General features: G+C 42.4%; 1 long non-coding RNA gene across 1 annotated transcript; it reads left to right on the forward strand.

The window, feature by feature from the left end:
* The first annotated feature begins 16,215 nt into the window (after positions 1-16,215).
* LOC134295987 (uncharacterized) lies at positions 16,216-20,193 on the forward strand. The gene is made up of 2 exons (XR_010002522.1): positions 16,216-16,494; positions 19,966-20,193. It is a non-coding gene; the product is annotated as an uncharacterized LOC134295987 (long non-coding RNA).
* Positions 20,194-21,530: the final 1,337 nt, after the last annotated feature.

Raw genomic sequence — 21,530 nt, forward strand, 5'->3', positions numbered from 1 at the left:
GGAGGGAAAATCCCCCAAAGCAAACCTTGATTTTCCTGTGTATCAAGCATCACATTGATGTGGAATAGCCTACTGAAGCCTCCTGCCATTTCACAGATCTTTATGCTTTCACTGGTACTTGTTTGAGCTGTTTTTCATCTTAGTGGACAAAGGTCAATGGTCTGGAAAAAGTAAAAATCACCAGCATTGAAGCAATGATCCTCCACTATCAACTTTGCTGAACCGAATGTCACATTGTCCAAATGCCCCATTACCATCTCCCAAAGAAGTTACTTAACCTCAGCTCAAAAAGAGAAAATTGAATGTCAGTGGACAGAAAAAGAGATTTAAAGATTAGCTTAAAGCTAACCTTTAAAAAATTTGCATAAACACAGAACCATGAAGCCCTGGAACTGGAGTGTTGGAACTGAAGGTCAGCTGTTATCAACAGCTCCATGGATTTTGAAGAGGTATAAATCAGTGACTCTTAACATGTGGGTCCCCAGGTGTTTTGGCTTACAACTCCCAGAAATCCCAGGCAGTTTACCAGCTGTTAGGATCTCTAGGAGTTGAAGGCCAAGACATCTCGGGACCCACAGGTTGAGACCCAGTGGTATAAATGGAGGACAAAAGGGAGAAATGTGCCAAGAGTAAGGTTCATTAGGCAAACTCTTGTTGTGACTGCCTTCCATTAATAAATGTATGTCCTTACTGTGAAAGACCATTCAAACCAAGAATAGGGACCTCACCACATTGATGTGGGGCAGTGGGGGGATTCAGTAGCATCTGTGGTGAATCCGTGAGGTAGCAGGGCAATCCTGTTGACCTGTTCCCATCACCCTTAGCAATGCTTCCCCATCACATGTGAGAAAGGAATGCAGTGCAGCTTCCCCCCATGCTGGCCCTTTTGCTGCCTCCCGTGTTCTGGGTAAATTGTCCTAGGCACAGTCATGCTTGCCACAAGAACTTGGAGGCATCTATGGACAAGGCTGGCTCTTCAGCTTAGATATGGAGATGAGGCCGCTACCACCTAAAATCAGAAATGACTAGATTTAATGTCAGGTCAAACCCTTTACCTATCTTTATTTATGCAATTTAAAAAAGTAAAAATAAAAAATGGCTTTTAATTTAAAAATAAAAAAGTATTACCACAACCTCCTTCTCTCATTAAAGAAGACAACTTGCAGCTCTCCAGATGTTTCTTAACTATACTCCCTATAATTGTTGGCATTGATTTTTTTCATGATTACAGTATTGTCCACTTCATCCTAAAGTTTGCTCTCCTATGTGTTTTGGACTACCAGAAGTCCCAGTAAAGGATAATAAGGAATTCTTGGAACTGAAGACCAAAAAGAACACAGAGGAGCACAGTTAGGTAACAACTAGCAGAGTCACGTCAGATGATTTGAGAAGCATGACTTTAGAAACCAGAGCCAGTTTCCTATATCTTATGTGCCATCCAAGAGCGGCCCTAGGTATTTTCAAGATGTAAGTGCCCCCCACCCGAAACTCCGCTCCCACCCCAAACTTACCTCCAGTGGCGGCGGCGACCATTGGGTCACTCGCCGTGGAACAAGCAAGTATTTTGTATTCTCGCGAGATCTTGCAAGATTTCCGTGAAACATCGCTAGATTTCTGTGAGATCTCACGAGATCTCACAGAAATCTTGTCATACCCCAGTTACCTTTGGCTTCTGAACTTGATCCAGGAATGAACTTTGACCAGGATGAAGCTGATTCTGACCTTTTGCCCAGTTCTCCCAGCTCCTTTCACTTACAGCTGCCGGCTGTTGATAGTTCAGATGCTTCCTTAATTGGGAGAGATACTGGAGATGTTACTCCCGTGGTTGAACCAGATGTCCAGAGTTCCCCAGAGACTGTGCCCTTCAACCAAAAGGAGTTTTTTGTATCACCAGATATCAGAGAAACAAGGGCTTAGAAGGAGTAACCACTTGGCATCTCGAGGGGATTGTGGATAAGAAGATTCCCTTGGGAACTTTTGGGGAGTTTGGTCTCCCTTCGTTGGGATCTGATCTTCGTTCCATAAAAGTGCCTTGCACTGCAGACAAGTTGCGGTGTCAACGTAGCATTTTCCTGAGAACCCTTCACCGACTCCAGTTCTCTGTTTTCACCAAGCCAAACCTCCTGTTCCTGACAGCCAAGCCGAGCCGCGACTCCCGTTTTAAACTGGAATAAATTCACTTCCTTGCCTTGTTCCTGAATCAAGTTTGATCTTCGCTTCATCTTGTTTTGATATTCATGATCTCCTGGTGACTAGGGACCTTGTTATTCAGCCTTGCTTCCTTGTTGTTCCCCACTCAAACTTCCCAACAGTTTGAGTGTGTTTCGGTTTTGGACTTTGGACAATAATATTGGATATATTCCTTCATCTTTTTGGACTTATTCATACCTCATCACAAAGGACTATTTCCCACTCATCCTTTCTGCTTATGCATTCCTGAATTTATATTTGCTTTAATAAAGATATTATATGATTATTGGTCTCTGTCTAGTTCCCAGTGTTCACGCTGCCTTGGGGTGCAACAAATCTTGTGATATTTCGTGAGATCTCGCGAAATCTTGCGAGATTACAAAATACTTCCCTGTTCCTTGGCGAGCGACCCAATGGTCTACACTGCTGCCGCCACCACCACCGCCCACTGCCGCCGCCGCTTCAAGTGCGCCTAGGAAGGGCTGCACCCGAAGCGGTGGCTTCAGGGACTTCAATGAAGAACTGGGCCTGGTGCCATCCAATGGGATAAACCATATATTGTAATTGCTATTATGTGCCTTCAGCTTCATTGTGCGGTGGGTATATATTGTAGTTTTCCTGGAAAGATATATTCAGAGGAAGCATGCTATTTTCTAGGGTTGAGAGAGTGGCTGGCCCAAGGTGACCCAATGGGTTTTTCATGACTAAGTGAGGGTTCTAACTGTGGTCTCCCAGTGTCCTAATCAATACTCAGCTGCTACAAATGCAACATTGTCCTCCTTGGTTTTCTTTTGTGTCTGTTTGTTTTATTTTTAAAAGGTACTTAAATTGCATGTTAGCCAAGTGGAGAGTTTTGATATTATCTGTTTTACAGAGCAAAGGAAGTTCTTCCTTGAAGGTAGGAATGGACATTAAGTACCGATTACATAGACTGAAGCCTGATTGGTTTTCTTTGTTGAATGCTCCTTTTAATGGCAGTGACATATTCACCATGAGGAAATATCAGCAGAACATTTTAGCTGGTTTTGTTTAATTGTCATACTAGCCCCAGTAAGAAACACAATGAGTCTATAACTGGATTATGCTCGGCAGATCTCAGGGCCTGATTCTATAGCGTCCATCAGCCAACTTAGATGGGCAAATCTCCAGCTCAGATAAGTAGAGGAAAGGGTTGCTGAAATTTTGCAAAGGGTAATTGATTTGTTGTTGAAGCCATTCTGGGGATATGTCTGTTTACTTTAACTGGAACCTCGATATCTTCTGGGGTTTTGTTCTCTGGCACCATTACATATCAAAATCCGATGCTGAAGTACTATACGCAATGGTGTAATAAAATGGATTCTCTTATGAAAAATTGCAAAATAATGGTTGCTATCTGGATTTTTTTCAAAAATATTTTCAATTTTCAAGAATACTTTAATAGGAAGGGCCAACTGTACTTACTTAGTTCCCTTTTTTCAGCAGCTGTGCTCTCCTTACATTTTGCTCTTTGCCCATTTTTTAGATAGAAAGAGAAATACCAATCAAATTAATACCACTTGAATACATTCATTTCCATGCCTGTCCCACTAATCCTTCCTGGTGAGCAAAACAAGAGCATCTGTGACTGAATTCTTCACTTTTTTTTGGGTCCAAACTGCCAACAACAGATGACTGTGCCTCGCTGGAAGGTGACTGCCATTGTCCACTGAGTGAAGAATGTCCCTCTGGTGAAGATCTCTACTAGCCAACTGTGACTTCAGTGGAAATGACTGCAAAACATTTTGCTAATCTGAGGTGTAAATCTTTGCTTGTGGAAAGAACATCAGTGATATCCTGAAAGATGTGCTGGGAATAGCAGCAGAAGAATGCAACGAACAGCTAATTAAAGCTGCATTGTAGCATCAAGAGTCCACCAGCAAAGTTAAGGAAGTTCCATCCTAAACTACAACAAAAATGCTTGGTGCAAAACATGAAATACTGAGCATTGTTAAGTTTTTAGATAGGAAGAGTACATGGCAGAGTAATGATGTTCGTCCTGAGATTTTGCAAAGCTTAATTGATCTATTGATTCCACTCACAAAGACTTCCCAGGGATGCAGATCTATGTACTTACTTTGGGGCTTTGGTGTCCTTTGGAGTTCAGTTGTAGGATCCAAATTCAAATAAGGAATGCAATAGTCTTTTTGATAAATTCAAAAAGGAATGCAATAGTCTTTTAATATAGTGTGCCTCTTATATAAAATTGCAAAGTTAATTTAACTTGTTTATGCACTTTATTAAAGCTTTGGATATTGTGTTTTATATGCCTGACATGTTTTATCTCCAGGGGTTGATGCTATATTATTGCTCATTTGTTCTGATTTTATGTGTTTTATTGTATTTTTAAAATGTTTAAATTGTTTATTTTATTTGATTTATGTTATTACTGTTTTGTTTTGATATTTATTGTAATTGCTTTATTCTGTTTTGTTTTGGACATCGCCCCATGTTAGCTGCCCCGACTCCCTTCAGGGAGATGGTGGCAGGATAGAAAAATAAAGTATTATTATTATTATTATTATTATTATTATTATTATTATTATTAATGTTCCTTTGTGAAATTAAAAAGTATTTCAAACCATGGTCAGACTCTTAGAGTCTCCTATAGAGTCTCCCCTTTCATATGCTACTTTTCAACTTGGACTGGATGGTTCATGCCTGACTACCACTTGCTCTCTATTGCCTTCTACCCCCATCAGACTGGATGACATTATTCTTCCTAGTTCTATAAATAGTGACAACTTTCCTGTCTAATTCAGATTGAATCTTTGAGCTGTTTCTCTTTCCTGGCACATTTGAGATCTCCAAGGAAGCCTGTGCCATGAGATTTCTTCTCCTTTTCGTCCTGGTTGGCCTGGTCTTTTCCCAGGTTGCTGCATGTGAGCAAGAAACTTAAGATGATTATTGGGGGAGCAGAGGAAAGTCATAGAAAGATACACCAACATTTATAGATGCTGTCGTCCTGTTAGTGTACTACACATGTCTTAGTGGTGCTATGTATTGGGGTGAATTGTTCAGATTTGTGTGTCGATAATGGTGGACATGAATTTGCTCATGCCATAATGGTATGAATTGTAGAAATGCACATTGGATTTTGTGTTACACTTCTGCAGTTGCACACAGTGTATTGACATTTCACATTGTGGATTATGAAGTGATGATTTCAATTATGCATTGTGCATGGCAGTTGTGCATTTGTACAATCTTGCTGTTTTTCATAGTGAGTTAATTTTACTTGTATAGCATATGTCAACCCACAGATATTAATGCTATAACTTATGCAGTTACCATGGCTTGATAACAACAGATTGGTTTGGTAAATTTGGAGCATAGAGAAAATAAATGCATAGAAGTAAAATATTTGGAAGGGGGGAATGGCAGGTTCCTATTTAGGGGCAGCTGAAGCTATAAGCCGGGTAAGCAACTGCAGGTTTTTTGTTTTAAAAGCTCTTGTATGCATCAAGACACCAGACACAATACTGGGAAATTGTATAAGTATTGGGAGAGTTGTTTGTATCTTGGGCCTATTAATCTGCAATTAAGAAAATTATGTGACCAAATATCGTTTCTAAGGATCTCATCACATTGAGTTCAAGAAGTGTCTTCTTTTTGCTTCTTTGTGCTGCTGGCATGCTGCTGGCACAGAGTCCACCAAAGCCCATAATATGATGTAGGGCTAACTCTGATGGGGCTTCATTGAGCTCTGTGTCAGCAATGTCCCAGCAGTGTGGAGAAATGGAGCTCATAGAAGAAGATGGGGAGAAAGTGGGAGGAAGTGGGGAACAGAGCGGAAATGTTGTGGGAAGGGAGCTCAAGATAGTAAGGGAACAAAGTATTACAGTGCCCCAGACTTTCCCCCGTTATCCTTTGCTGTCCCCTGGCTTCTCAGCCTCAATGTGATGAGATCCTTAGTCTGTGCAGGAAATAGAATCATAGAATCATAGACTAATAGAGTTGGAAGAGACCTCATGGGCCATCCAGTCCAACCCCCTGCCAAGAAGCAGGAAATCGCATTCAAAGGACCCCCGACAGATGGCCATCCAGCCTCTGCTTAAAAGCCTCCAAAAAGGAGCCTCGACCACAATCTGGGGCAGAGAGTTCCACTTCTGTACAACTCTCACAGCGAGGAAGTTCTTCCTAATGTTTAGGTGGAATCTCCTTTCCTGTAGTTTGAAGCCATTGTTCCGCGTCCTAGTATAAAATGCAGCAGAAAACAAGCTTGCTCCCTCCTCCCTATATTTATATAGACTATCATGTCTCCTCTCAGCCTTCTCTTCTGCAGGCTAAACATGCCTAGCTCTTTAAGCCGCTTCTCATAGGGCTTGTTCTCCAGACCCTTGATCATTTTGGTTGCCCTCCTCTGGACACAGCCAGTTTAACAGCTGTTTCTGGGAGTTGAAGGCCAAAACAACTGGGGACCCACAGGTTGGGAACCACTGCCTTAAGGGTTGCACCCATAAAATTGGAGTGAGGAGGTTGGGGAATATCGGCAAATGATTCACAAAGCTGCTGCTTTTCATGGCAGCTGGTGACTTCCATGGTAGTAGAATGGTGGAAACATTTTAGTTTGAGTGAGAACTTGAAGGGGGATGTCAAGATGCTGAAACCTATCTTCAAAATATGTCCTGCACCTGGGATGATGCATTTAAAACAGGGATGGACAAATCACAGTGGGTGGGCCATATGTAGCCTCATATATAGCCATTTCTGTGGCCCTAATTTTGACAAGAATCAAAATGATTTAAGATATTTTTTAATTTGCAAAATTGCTTCCATATAGTCGCTGGGACAATGGAGGAAATTTAGCTACCCTGTTTCCCCTAAAATAAGACATCCCCAGAAAATAAGACCGAGTAGAGGTTTTGCTGAATTGCTAAATTTAAGGCCTCCCCCGAAAGTAAGACCTAGCAAAGTTTTTGTTTTGAAGCATACCCGCCAAACAGAACACCAGAGCATGCAGGATCGGTAAATGTACGTACCATAGAGTGTTGTACATGGAAATAATGGTAGTAACAAGAAATTCTTGATAGGATTCACAGTTTATCTGATTATGCTAGTTTGTGATGACAACTACTGTACAGTATATAATAAATGTTCATTTTTTGTTCAACAATAAATGTGAATTCTTCTTCATGGAAAAATAAGACATCCCCTGAAAATAAGACCTAGAGCATCTTTGGGAGCAAAAATTAATATTAGACACTGTCTTATTTTTGGGGAAACATGGTACCTTATTGGCTCCTGTTAGGATATCTTAAGTCCAAGAGAGATTTTAAAAATGTCTTGCATCTACTTTATATTGTAAAAAACAAAACAAAACAAAAAAACAAAAAAACAAAAAAAATGCCCTTGGAACTGGAAATGTTTTGGGTCGAGGCTTCAAACTGGGCGAAATATTCCCATTGACTTCCTTCACCCTGTGCAATATGTGTCCATTTGTATCCCTTTCAGTATGATATCTGTACTAATGACTCTATTTTCTGTTTCTTTTAAGCACTCTTTAAAAGCCCGTGTCAGAAAAAGAATGGCTATTGTATTGATGATGTTGTTGAATGTCCCTCCAAAGTTCAACTCCCAATTAAATGTAAGAAGAAGAAGAAGCAAAAATATATCTGCTGTCAGAAATTGAAATTAACATAATATCCTGACCAAAGTCATTGATTGTCACTCAATCAAATATCATGGGTTCCATTGTGCCAAGACAGACAAAGTGATATCAATCTAATATAGTTATTAAAAGCATACCAAAAAGCATAAATTTGTTCTTTTGATATTTAAAAAAGTATCTACCACATGCAGCCCAAGATATTTTGTCACTTGGACAAGATTAAACTAGGAAACTCAGCCCGTTCTTCAGGGTTCCTTGTCCACTTGGCCAAACAAATATTCTCACCCACTGGGCCAAAACATATTTCCTTGGGTTTTGCATTCATGGATTCAGCCAGTTTTGGATTTAAAAGATTCGAGGGGAAAGGATTAAGAAAGTAAAACTTGAATTGCTATTCTTCAAGCATTATGTTAATGTTGAATCATAGAGTTGGAAGAGATGTAGTTGGCCATCCAGGCCAACCTTCTGCCAAGAAGCACGAAAATCGCATTCAAAGCACATGTGACACATGTGTGGTAGTCACCCAACGCTTCATAGATCTCTTCGGCATACATTCTGGTTGTTTGCCATTTTGTATTAGGAATACCATTTTACTGTGGCCACCACATATGGGAATAGAATATCTATGGATTTTGCAACTCCACTTCCCTGCTATCCTCAGGTTCCACCTATTGCTATAGGAATATACCAGATGGACAGAGATAAGAGAGATTATTCAATCACTAATGCAAAACTGATTAAAATAACAGTAACATTTGGTCTACTTGGCTAGGACACTATTTACCCAAGGAGTCTGCAAAACACTGCTCATACCCAACCTGAATGCAGGTTTCCAATGCCAGTTGTGAACGGCCTTCACCTGAATTACAAATAAAAGCGTAGATTAAACTTGAGTCTTCCCATTTGCAAAATGGGACAGTAATATCAACCTACCTAGTAGTGTTGTTAGATGAGAATGATAATGCATTTCAGGGACTCTGAATGCTGGAAAGAATGCATCATTGTTGTTATTCCACACTGACAAAGTATGTTAGGCAAAGATTTTGTCAAAAGTCCACTCCCTTCCTAAAATTTCAACTCAGTACATGCCTCCAAATCATTCTATGAATTTTATATATTTTTTATTTCATATAAAGTTTGCAACAGTGAAGCCACTCTGTCTCAGTCGTCTGAAATAGATTGTGTCTCCAGAAGCTCAGCTGGAAACCATGCATTCCAGAACCCAATCATTCACTGCTGCTCAATCGCATAGCCATTTCCGACTCTTTGTAACCTCATGGACCAGTCTACGCCAGAGCTCCCTGTCGGCCGTCACCGCCCCCAGTTCCTTCAAGGTCAAGCCAGTCACTTCAAGGATACCGTCCATCCATCTTGCCCTTGGTCGACCTCTCTTCCTTTTTCCTTCCATTTTCCCCAGCATCGTGATCTTTTCCAAGCTTTCCTGTCTCCTCATGATGTGGCCAAAACACTTCAGCTTTGCCTCTAATATCCTTCCCTCCAGTGAGCAGCCACTGGGCATTATTTCCTGGAGGATGGACTGGTTGGATCTTCTTGCGGTCCAAAGCACTCTTAGGATTTTCCTCCAGCACCAAAGTTCAAAAGCATCTATCTTCCTTCGCTCAACCTTCCTTATGGTCCAGCTCTCGCATCCATAGGTTACTATGGGGAATACCATTGCTTCCACTATGCGGACCTTCGTTGCCAATCATTCACAGAAATCAGAATTCCATGGAGGAAGTGGAAGGCAAATGTGTACTTAATAGGGGTGTGCAATTCAATAAAACATCAAGCTGTTTTCAGTGCCCAGATTTCAGCTCCCCCCCCCCCCCCCCCAAATTTCATTTTTAGGTAACTTCCCGAATTCGGAAGGAGTTTCTGTTTCATGACAGAAAGATTCAGCCCATTGGTGCCAATGGGTAAACTTTAGAGGCCTGCTTCTATGTCATTTTTAGGACTATTGGCATGAAACCTGCCTCACTTGTAGGCCACATTTACAACTGCAGAACTTCAAAGTTTCAGAACGTTTCACTAACCTTTGGGAAATTTTAAAGGTTTTTACTATAACACAAGAGAGGGTTCTGGGAATTGAAGTCCTAAGTGCATGTTACAAGAGGCGAGGAGTCAACCAGGGCTCTAATTGAGAAAGAAACTGAGAAACACAGAAAGAAAAACTTCAACTCTCATCATGCAGCAAGAAGGAACACCGGCTCCTTCAATGTCCGTGCCACGCAAAGTGCTGCTGGAAAAGCAAGTTCTCATTTGCCTTAAGCAGGCACGCACAGGAGGGGGGGGCCTTCAGGAAAAGATGGAGGAAGCTGCCATGGAAGAAAGAAGATGAGAAGCTGTAGCTTGTCTTATTTGTGACACCGCTTCCGCCTCAGGCAGAGTACTACTCAGCCCCATTAGCCCCCATTAACCGAAAAGATCCGGCTGCTTTTATCCATTTCAGCTAAAGCTTCAGCTGCTCCCAACAAGGCTCGTTTTCATGAATTCGGCAGATGAATTCCCCAAATCATTGGAATCTGGGACACCAAAATGATATTTTGCACACCCGTAGTTCTTAAGTCTATCCCAAATCTCCTAACAAAGCAGTTTTGTTCTACGCCTTGGAGTCATACATCTCTGGTTTCTTGGGAAATAACATTTATAAAATATACATGGTTTTAATCTATGTGTTTTGTAATCATGAGCAAATTAATCAGAAATGTTATTAATCATAATAAATTTGTTAATCGTAATAGATCCGAATGGGGTTCCGAGGTGGTTTGGCGCTTCGAATTTAACCTTCCAATTTGAAGCGTTGGTGGTCATGCCTCAAAATACATTCGAATAACCTTCAGATATAAGAGAAAGTGTTTTAATTCAACCAATCTCCTGGCTAGATTCTATTTCTCTCCTGTTATTCAGGAGAGAAATCCCCCTTCCCATCCTGGAGTGGTTGCTTTCTATGGGGTTCTTAAACCGGGTTGCAGAAGTGGAGGGAATCTGGGTTTGTGAAGAGCATTGGTGTCTGGCTGCTGTTGCTATTCAGGAGAGAAATCCCCCTTCCCATCCTGGAGTGGTTGCTTTCTCTGGGGCTCTTAAACCGGGTTGCAGAAGTGGAGGGAGCCTGGGTTTGTAAAGGGCATTGCTGTCTGGCTGCTGTTGCTATTCAGGAGAGAAATCCCCCTTCCTGTCCTGGAGTGGTTGCTTTCTCTTAAACCGGGTTGCAGTAGGGAGGGAGGCTCGTTTGCAAAGGGCATTGGTGGCTGGCTGCTGCTTCTCCTCTGCAAGATCTCCCTTGCAAACCACTTCCTTTCCCCTTTTGCAGCCTTCCCTCCTATCTTTGCCAGAAGCTTTAAGTGAGGAAGGGGGGACAAGGAGGGGGGATCAATCCCAATCCATGATCCAGATCACTTCACTCCAGTTTTGTGCTGGCAAAACACCAAACTAGAACTCTCCACCCAGGTTGGTGTGTGAATGACTTTCTACTTCAGGAGGAGAAGAACATTGGAAATGGACAGGGAAAGCAAGCTATCACCCTACTAAGGATTTTCCACAACTCCCCCCTATTATTTTAAATTATTCTGATATTATTATTATTATTATTATTATTATTATTATTATTATTATTATTATTATAATAAAAGGTTGCATTTTAAATCTATGTTTTAGTAGTATTCCTAAAACCCGCTCTATATTTGTGTGTATGTGACATGTGTAAGCCCCATCCACTCCTGAGCGCATTCCCTCCTGGTTAGAAGCGGGCTAAACCCATCGGAAGAAACCTACTTCTAGATTATCTTCTCATCCCAGATTATCTGGCAGTGTAGACTCATATAATCCAGCTCAGAGCAGATAATCTGGGATCAGATCTTGGGATATAACAGCAGTGTGGAAGGGGCTGGATCTACATTGCCCCAATTCCCAGGATCTGATCCCAGATTATTTTCTTATCATAGAATATCTGGCAGTGTGGACTCATATAATCCACTTCAAAGCAGACAATTTGGGATCAGATCCTGGGATAGAGGAACAGTGTGGAAGAGGAATCAGGCTGGATCTACATTGCTCTATATCCCAGGATCTGACCACAGATTATCTGATTTAAACTGGATTATATGAGTCCCCAGTGCCATATCATCTGGGATAAGAAGAAAAGTGATGGATCTGGACCAAGCATGGCAAACAGACGCAACATGTCCAACTGTGAATACTGGCAGGTTTTGTGGGTGATTGACCTTGGCATCAGAGAGTTATAGTTCACCTGTATTTGAGAACACTGAACCCAGCAAGTGATGGATCTGGACGACACTTGGCACACAGGCCCAACATGGCCAGCTGTGAATCCTGGGGGAGTTTTGGGAAGGTTGACCCAAGACTTTTGGGAATTGTAGTTCACCCACATCCTTATACATTTTCTCATGGGAGCATTCCTAAAAAACAAAAGACTGAGTTTTTTTTCCTAAGACATAGTGTAACATCAGAAGCGGGCTAAGCCTCAAAGGAAGAAAGCCACTCGTGAGTAGAAGAGGGCTAAGCCTCATAGGAAGAAACAGCAGGCCCCTTTTTGGGACAGCATGGTGTAGTGTAAAGGTTTGAGAGTTGGACTATGATTGTGGCTTCATTCCTCACTCAGCCATGGAAACTCACTGGGTGATCTTGGGCAAGTCACACATTCTCAGCCCCAGAAAACCCAATGGAACAGGAAATAACACTTTCAAACCAGGAACAGATTTCCTTATTCAGAGGCTGTTGGCCATCTGTCAGGAGTGATTTGATGGTGTACTATGATTTCTGTTCCTGGGTGATAAATGCCATTTCCTAATTGGTTCTGTCATAGAAACATGGCAAAACTTTATGACACTGCCTGAACTTTGTCTTTGCGCAAGGGACATGGTGCTATGAAAGCACATTATAGATTCCTGGGACACTGTCCACCACTTTAACAAAGTTTCAGCAAAAAAAAGTTTCTGAAGTAGAACAACAATTTTCAAAGTAAAGACAACTCAATGAAAAAGGAGATAACACTTTCAAACCAGAAACAGATTTTTGTTATTACAAAAATTTGCCAAAAATCTGAGGATAGGTCAAACGTTCTTAGATTTGGTGAGCTAAAAGTGGTAAATGTGTTCTACAACTGTAGCAAATTTCATTAGGATAGCTCAAAACTGAGGGAGAGAGAAGCCCCTCAATTTTCCCCATTGATGGTAATGTTTTCCTTCATGTGCATGCGAATCCACCATTAACAAGGTACATACAAAGATTCGGAACTGGAGGAACTGAAGGTCAGCTGTTATCAACAGCTCTATGGTTTTTGAAGAGGTATAAATCAGTGATTCTTAACATGTGGGTCCCCAGGTGTTTTGGCCTACAACTCCCAGAAATCCCAGGCAGTTTATCAGCTGTTAGGATCCCTAGGAGTTGAAGGCCAAGACATCTCGGGACCCACAGGTTGAGAAAGGGAGAAATGTGCCAAGAGTAAGGTTCATTAGGCAAACTCTTGTTGTAACTGTGTTCCATTAGGAAATGTATGTCCTCACTGTGAAAGACCATTCAAACCAAGAATAGGGACCTCCCCACATTGATGAGGGGCAGTGGGGGGATTCACTAGCCTAGTGGTGAATCTGTGAGGTAGCAAGGCAATCCTGTTGACCTGTTCCCATCGCCCTTAGCAATGCTTCCCCATCACACATAAGAAAGGGTTGCAGTGCAGCTTCCCTCCACGCTGGCCCTTTTGCTGCCTCCCGTGTTCTGGGTGAAGTGTTCTAGGCACAGTCATGCTTGCCACATGATCTTGGAGGCATCTACGGACAACGCTGGCTCTTCAGCTTAGAAATGGAGATGAGCACGAACACCCCCAGAGTCAGACATGACTAGATTTAATGTCAGGAGAAAACCTTTACCTACCTTTACCTATGCAATTTAAAAAAGTAAAAACAAAAAATGGCTTTTAATTCAAAAATAAAAAGGTATTACCACAACCCCCTTCTCTCATTAAATAAGACAACTTGCAGCTCTCCAGATGTTTCTTAACTATACTCCCTGTAATTGTTGGCATTGGTTTTTTTTCATGATCACAGTATTGGCCACTTCATCCTAAAATTTGCTCTCCTATGTGTTTTGGACTGCCAGAAGTCCCAGAAAAGGGTAATCAGGAATTCTTGGAGCCGAAAACCAAAAAGCACACAGAAGCACAGTTAGATAACAACTAGCAGAGTCACATCAGATGATTTGAGAAGCATGACTAGAAGCCAGAGCCAGTTGCCTATATCTTATGTGCCATCTAATGGGATAGCCCATATATTGTAATTGCTATTATATGCCTTCAACTCCAATGTGCAGTGGGCATATATTGTAGTTTTCCTGGCAAGATATATTCAGAGGAAGCAAGCTATTTTCTAGGGTTGGGAGAGTATGGTTGGCCCAAGGTGACCCAATGGGTTTTTCATGACGGAGTGAGGGTTCTAACTGTGGTCTCCCAATGTCCTAATCCATACTCAGCTGCTACAAATGCAACATTGTCCTCCTTGGTTTTCTTTTGTGTCCATTTGTTTTATTTTTAAAAGGTACTTTAATTGCATGTCAGCCAAGTGGAGAGTTTTGATATTATCTGTTTTAGAGAGCAAAGGATGTTCTTCCTTGAAGGTAGCAATGGACATTAAGTACCAATTACATAGACTGAAGCCAGATTGGTTTTCTTTGTTGAATGCTCATTTTAATGGCACGGACATATTCACCATGAGGAAATATCAGCAGCACAATTTTTAGCTGGTTTTGTTTAATGGTCATACTAGCCCCAGTAAGAAACAAAATGAGTCTATAACTAGATTACGCTCAGGAGATCCCAGGTCCTGATTCTATGGCGTCCATCTGCCATCTTAGATGGGCAAATCTCTAGTTCAGTTGAGTAGAGGAAAGGGTTGCTGAAATTTTGCAAAGGGCAATTAATTTGTTGCTGAAGCCATTCTGGGGATATGTCTGTTTACTTAAACTGGAACCTTGGTATCTGCTGGGATCAAAATCCAATGCTGAAGTACTATATGCAATCATGTAATAAAATGGCTCTTCTTATGAAAAATTGTAAAATAATGGTTGTTATCTGGATTCTTTTTCAAAAATATTTTCAAGTCATGGATGGTGGAATGCAGAATGATTGAATATAGAGGGCCAACTATATTTACTAAGTTCCCTTTTTTTGTTACCAGTGCTCTCCTTACGTTTTGCTCTCTGCCCAATTTTTAGCTAGAAAGACAAATGCCCATCAAATTAATACCACTTGAATACCTTCATTTCCATGCCTGTCCCACTAATCCTTCCTGGTGAGCAAGACAAGAGCATCAGTGACTAAATTCTCCACTTTTTTGTCCAAACTGCCAACAACAGATGAATGTGTCTCTCTGGAAAGCGACTGCCATTGTCCACTGAGCTAAGAATGTCCCTCTGGTGAAGATCTCTACCAGCCAACTGGCTTCAATGGAAATGACTACTCCCTTTCAGTATTCATAAGTCTGGAAAATGTACCTTAGCTTAGTGGTCTCTAAATGCTTTCTTTGCATCTCTAAATGCTATCTGTTTAGCCTGCAGAAGAGAAGGCTGAGAAGAGACAGGTTGAGGGCCATGTATAAATATCTGAAGGGAAGTTATAGGGAGGAGGGAGCAAGTTTGTTTTCTACTTCCGTGGAGACTAGAATCATAGAATCGTAGAGTTGGAAGAGACCTCATGGGCCATCCAGTCCAACCCCCTGCCAAGAGCAGGAAATCGCATTCAAAGTACCCCCGACAGGACACAATGGAGCAATGGTTTCAAATGACAGGAAAGGAGATTCCACCTGAACAATAGGAAGAACTTTCTCACTGTGAGAGCTGTTCAGCAGTGAAACTCTCTGCTTCGGAGTGTGGTGGAGTCACCTTCTTTGGAGGCTTTTAAACAGAGACTGGATGGCCATCTGTTGGGGGTGCCTTGAATGTGATTTACTGCTTCTTGGCAGGGGGTTGGTCTGGATGGCCCATGAGGTCTCTTCCAACTCTAGGATTAAGAAAGTTCAATCTTAACCTGCCACAAAAAATGCCTCATGGAGAACATGAATACCAAACATTGTTATGTTTTTAGACAGCCCACATTTTTGAGGACAGTGCTTTAATTGTGGATTATCCAAATGAATAGCTTTCTGATACTATCCGTTTTAGAGAATACAAAGAGTACATGGTAGACCAATGATGTTCTTCCTGAGATTTTGCAAAGCTTACGTAATTGATTCCACTTGGAAAGAATTCCCAGGGATGCAGATCTATATACTTACATTGGGGCCTTGGTATCCTTTGAGGCTTGGTTGTAGGATCCCCCACAAATTTGAAAAAGAATACAATAGTCTGTTAAAATAGTATTCTTCTTATAGAAAATTGCAAAGTTATTGTTCCTTTGTGGAATTAAAAATTATTTCAAGCCATGGACAGACATGGCTTGCTTCATGCCTGATTGGCTCTTGCTCCCTACTGCCTTCTACCCCCATCAGACTGGATGACATTATTCTTCCTAGTTCTATAAATAGTGACAACTTTCCTGTCTAATTCAGATTGAGTCTTGGAGCTGTTTCTCTTTCCCGGCACATTTGAGATCTCCAAGGAAGCCTGTGCCATGAGGTTTCTTCTCCTTTTCGTCCTGGTTGGCCTGGTCTTTTCCCAGGTTGCTGCATGTGAGCAAGCTACTTAAGATAATTATTGGGGGAGCAGAGGAAAGTCATAGAAAGATACACCAACATTTATAGATGCTGTCATCCTGTTAATGAACTACACGTGTCTTAGCGGTGCTATGTATTGGGGTGAATTATTCAGATTTGTGAGTTGATAATGAATTTGCTCATGCCATAATGATATGAATTATAGCAATGCGCATTGGATTTTGTCTTACACTACTGCAGTCGCACACAGTGTATTGCCATTTCACATTGTGGATTGGAATTATGCATTATGCAGTGATGGTTTCAATTATCCATTGTGCATGCCAGTTGTGCATTTGTACAATGTTGCTGTTTTCATAGTGAGTTATTTTTACTGGCATAGCGTATGTATACCCACAGATATTAATGCTATACAGCAGAACTGCACAATTTGTGCAGTACCATGGCTTTATAACAACAGGCTAGTTTGTTAACTTTGGTGCATAGAGAGAAGGAGTATAATACTCAGAGGAGGGGGGGATGGCAGGTTCCTGTTGCTACTCTGCTATAGCACTATGTGTGGTCTTCTCTAAGGCTTAGACTCGCAGCCTCTGCGGACTGCAGCAAAGCCTTGTGAGGGCTGCATCAGGTCCGCTGATCTTTGTACCAACTGCAGTTTCCAAACCATCTTCAAAAGCAGCCCTATGTAGAGTGCATTGCCGTAATCCAACCTGAAGGTAACTAAGGCGTGGACCACCATAGCCAAGTCAGACTTCATGAGGTACCATCACAGCTGGCACACAAGCTTTAACTGTGCAAAGGCCCTCCTGGCCACCGCTGACACCTGAGCCTCAAGTGTTAGTGCTGAGTCCAGGAGGACCCCCAAGCTGTGGACCTATGCCTTAAGGGGGAGTGCGACCCCATCGAGCACAGGTTGCCACCCTATGCCCCGTTTGGCCACATGACTGACCTGGAGGACCTCTGTCTTGTCAGGATTAAGGTTCAGCCTGTTCGCCCTCATGCAGTCCATCACAGCAGCCAGGCACCGATCAAGCATCTGGGGGGCTTCCTTGGAATTTGGTGGAAAAGAGTAGTAGAGTTGGGTGTCATCTGCATAGAGATGGCACCCAACTCTAAAACTCCAGATGACCTCACCCAGTGGTTTCATGTCAATGTTAAAAAGCATGAGAGACAGAATGGAACCTTGCGGGACTCTACAGGATAATGGCCAGGGGTCCGAGCAGGAGTCTCTCAGCTTCACCAACTGGGAGCTGCCCTCCAGGAAGGAGCAGAGCCATTGCAAAGCAATGCCCCCAATACCCATTCCAGAGAGCCGCCCCAGAAGGATTCCATGGTCAATGGTATTAAAAGTCGCTGAGATGTCCAAGAGAACCAACAGGGTCACACTCCCCCTATCAAGTTCTCTGCGGAGGTCATCCACCAAGGCGACCAAAGCTGTCTCCGTAACATGACCAGGCCTGAACCCAGACTGTGATGGATCCAGATGATCAGTCTCTGTCAGGAACCCCTGGAGCTGCGAAGTGACCACCCGCTCCAGAACCTTGCTCAAAAAGGGAAGGTTTGAAATTGGTCGGTAGTTATTAAGTACCGACGGATCAAGGGACACCTTTTTCAGGATCGGCTTAACCAATGCCAATGCTTTAAGGTGGATGGAAAAAGTCCCTGATCCAGTGAGGTGTTTATTATCCTCACAAACCAATTTACCAACTCCCCCCCCCCACTGGCAAGTTTTATTAGCCAAGATGGGCAAGGGTCTAAAGCACATGTGGTCACCCTCACAGCGCCAAGGATCCCCTCGATGTCATCAGGGCACACAAGCTGAAACAAATTCATTAACATTGGACAACCAGGTGCCTCGGTTACCTCCATAGATACTGCATTAAGGCTGGTGTCTAAGTCGGAGTGTATCGAGCGACTTTGTCTGCAAAATGATGGGTGAATTCGCCACATCGAGTTGTCAGGTGGTCAGGGTGACACCTGACACCTGACACCTGAACCACCCCCCCCCCCCTCCACACAGACGGAGGAGCTCACCCACCACTTGAAACAACTCAGCTGGTCTATTTGTTGCAGAAGCAATGCTGGCATTCGAGAAAGCTTTTCTGGTTGCCCGCAATGCTGCGGAGTAGGCCTTAAGAGAGGCTCAGGGGATTGTGGAACGGGGCACCTGGTCAGATAGATGGAATCTCGATAGACCACGGTAACTCCACCTCCCCACCCTCCAGACCTGGCCTGCTGGTGCACTCCAAAACCCAGAGGACACAGCTGGGTGAGGTTGACCCCTCCCAGCTCATCCAACCAGGTTTCGGTAATGCATGCCCGATCCGCTTTCTCATCCATGCAACTAAGAAAAGTGTGTGACCAAATATTGTTTCTAAGGACCTCATCACATTGAGTTCAAGAAGCGTCTTCTCTTTGCTTTTTTGCACTGTTGCCATGCTGCTGGTACGGATTCCACCTAAGCCCATAATATGATGCAGGGCTACCTCTGAATGGGGCTCCATTGAGCTCTGTCAGCAGTGTGTTGGCAGTGTGGAGAAGTGGATCTCATAGAAGAAGATGGGGAGAAAGTGTAAGGAAGTGGGGAACAGAGAGGAAATGTTGTGGGAAGGGAGCTCATGATAGTAAGGGAACAAAGTATTACAGTGCCCCACACTTTCCCCCGTTATCCCTTGCTGTCTTCCGGCTTCTCAGCCTCAATGTGATGAGATCCTTAGTCTGTGCAGGAAAAAACTCCTTAAGGCATTGGTTCTCAACCACTGTTTTGGCCTAAAACTCCCAGAAATCCCAGCCAGTTTACCTGCTGTTGGGATTTCTGGGAGTGGAAGGCCAAAAAACCTGGGCACCCACAGGTTGAGAACCACTGCCTTAAGAGTTTCAGCCATAGAATTGGAGTGAGGAGGTTCGGGAATAGCAGCAGCTTTGTGAATCATTTGGCAGCTGGTGACTTCCATGGTAATGGAGTGGTGGATACATTTTTGTTTGAGTGACAACTTGAAGGGAGATGTCAAGATGCTGAAATATATCTTCAAAATATGTCCTGCACCTGGGTTGATGCATTTAAAACAGGGATGGACAAATCACAGCGCATGGGCCATATGTAGCCATTTCTGTGACCCTAATACTTGCAAGAGTCAAAATGATTTAAGATTTTTTTATTTGGAAAATTGCTTCCATGTGCTCGCTGGGGCAATGGAGGAAATTTAGCTTCCTTATTGGCTTCTGTTAGGATATCTTAAGCCCGAGGGAGACTTTATAAATGTCAGGAAGGGTGACTTGCATCTACTTTATATTGTGAAAAAAAAAGAATTCCCCTGGAGCTGGAAATGTTTTGGGTCGAGGCTTAGTGTAGTAGTGTAAGACAAAATCCAATGCGCATTGCGAAATATTCCCATTGACTTCCTTCACCCTTTGCAATATGTGTCCATTTGTATCCCTTTCAGTATGATATCTGTACTAATGACTCTATTTTCTGTTTCTTTTCAGCACTCTTTAAAAGCCAGTGTGAGAAAAAGGATGGCTTTTGTCTTGCTGATAATTTTGAATGTCCCTCTACTCCTCAAATCCCATTTAAATGTAAGAAGAAGAAGAAGCAAAAATATATCTGCTGTCAGAGATATCACGACGAAAATTATTGATCATCACTCAATCAAATTTGTGCTAAGACAAAGTGATATCAATCTTATATAGTTATTAAAAACATACCAAAAAGCATAGATTTGTTTTTTTTATTTTTAAAAAAGTATCTGCTAGATGCAGCCCAAGATATTTTGTCACTTGGACAAGATTAAAATAGGAAACTTCAGGGTTCCTCGTCCACTTGGCCAAACAAATATTCTCACCCACTGGGCCAAAACATCATTTCCATGGGTTTTTCATTCATATATTCAGCCAATTTCGAATTTAAAAGATTTGACAGGAAAAGATTTAGAAAGTAAACCTTGAATTGCTGTGCATCAAGCATTATATTCATATAGAATCATAGAGTTGGAAGAGTCCACGTGGGCCATCCGGGCCAACTCCCTGCCAAGAAACAGGAAAATCACATTCAAAGCACATGTGACACGTGTGATGTAATCGTCCAACATTTCATAGATCTCTCCAGCATACATTCGGGTTGTTTGCCATTTTATATTAGGAACACCATTTTACTATGCCCATCACATATTATGGGACTTGAATATCTACACATTTTGCGTGGGCATGAGTGACTGAAGCCTCCCTCCAGCAAACAAACCTAATGATGAGACACACACTGAGTTGGGATAGCTAATGGCTACAACTGGCTTATTGTGTTGTCGAAGGCTTTCATGGCTGGGATCACAGGGTTGTTGTATGTTTTCCGGGCTGTGTGGCCATGTTCCAGAAGTATTCTCTCCTGACGTTTTGCCCACATCTATGGCAGGCATCCTCAGAGGTTGTGAGGTATGGAAAAACTAAGGAAGGAAGGTTTATATATATCTGTGGGAAGTCCAGGGTGAGGAAAGAACTCTTGTCAGTTGGAGGCAATAAACTGGCTTATTGCTTACAGAAGACAAACAGGGTTGGCAGCTTGGTATGGGTCCTGGATCTGGGGTTCACGCATCCTGCTGCGGTTCAATACCTCTCAACTACTCCAGGGGATGCTGCTGTTATTGACCAGCACAATACTAAGATCCCGACACCGTAGCACCCCTGGAGAACCACAGGACCTTCCCCCTTCTCCAATTGGGGGGGGGGGGGAGATAGGTAAGAAGGATCCATGGCCCATGCCACATGCCACAATGATGCAATGATGCTAAAGCTTTGGCTACTCCCAGCCAAGCTTGTTTTCATGCATTTGGTAGATGAATTCCCCAAATCACTAGAATCTGGAACACCAAAATGATATTTTACACACTTCTAGTACTTAAGTCTATCCCAGATCCCCTAACAAAGGAGTTTTGTTCCACGCCTTGGAATTATACATCTCTGGTTTCATGGGAAATATCATTTATAAAATATACATGGTTATAATCTATTTGGGACTCATGCGTATGTGTTTTTTTTTTATTAAAAACAACTAAAATGAG

This window comes from Anolis carolinensis, chromosome 1, assembly GCF_035594765.1.
Source record: "Anolis carolinensis isolate JA03-04 chromosome 1, rAnoCar3.1.pri, whole genome shotgun sequence".
In the NCBI taxonomy this organism is placed as follows: Eukaryota; Metazoa; Chordata; class Lepidosauria; order Squamata; family Dactyloidae; genus Anolis; species Anolis carolinensis.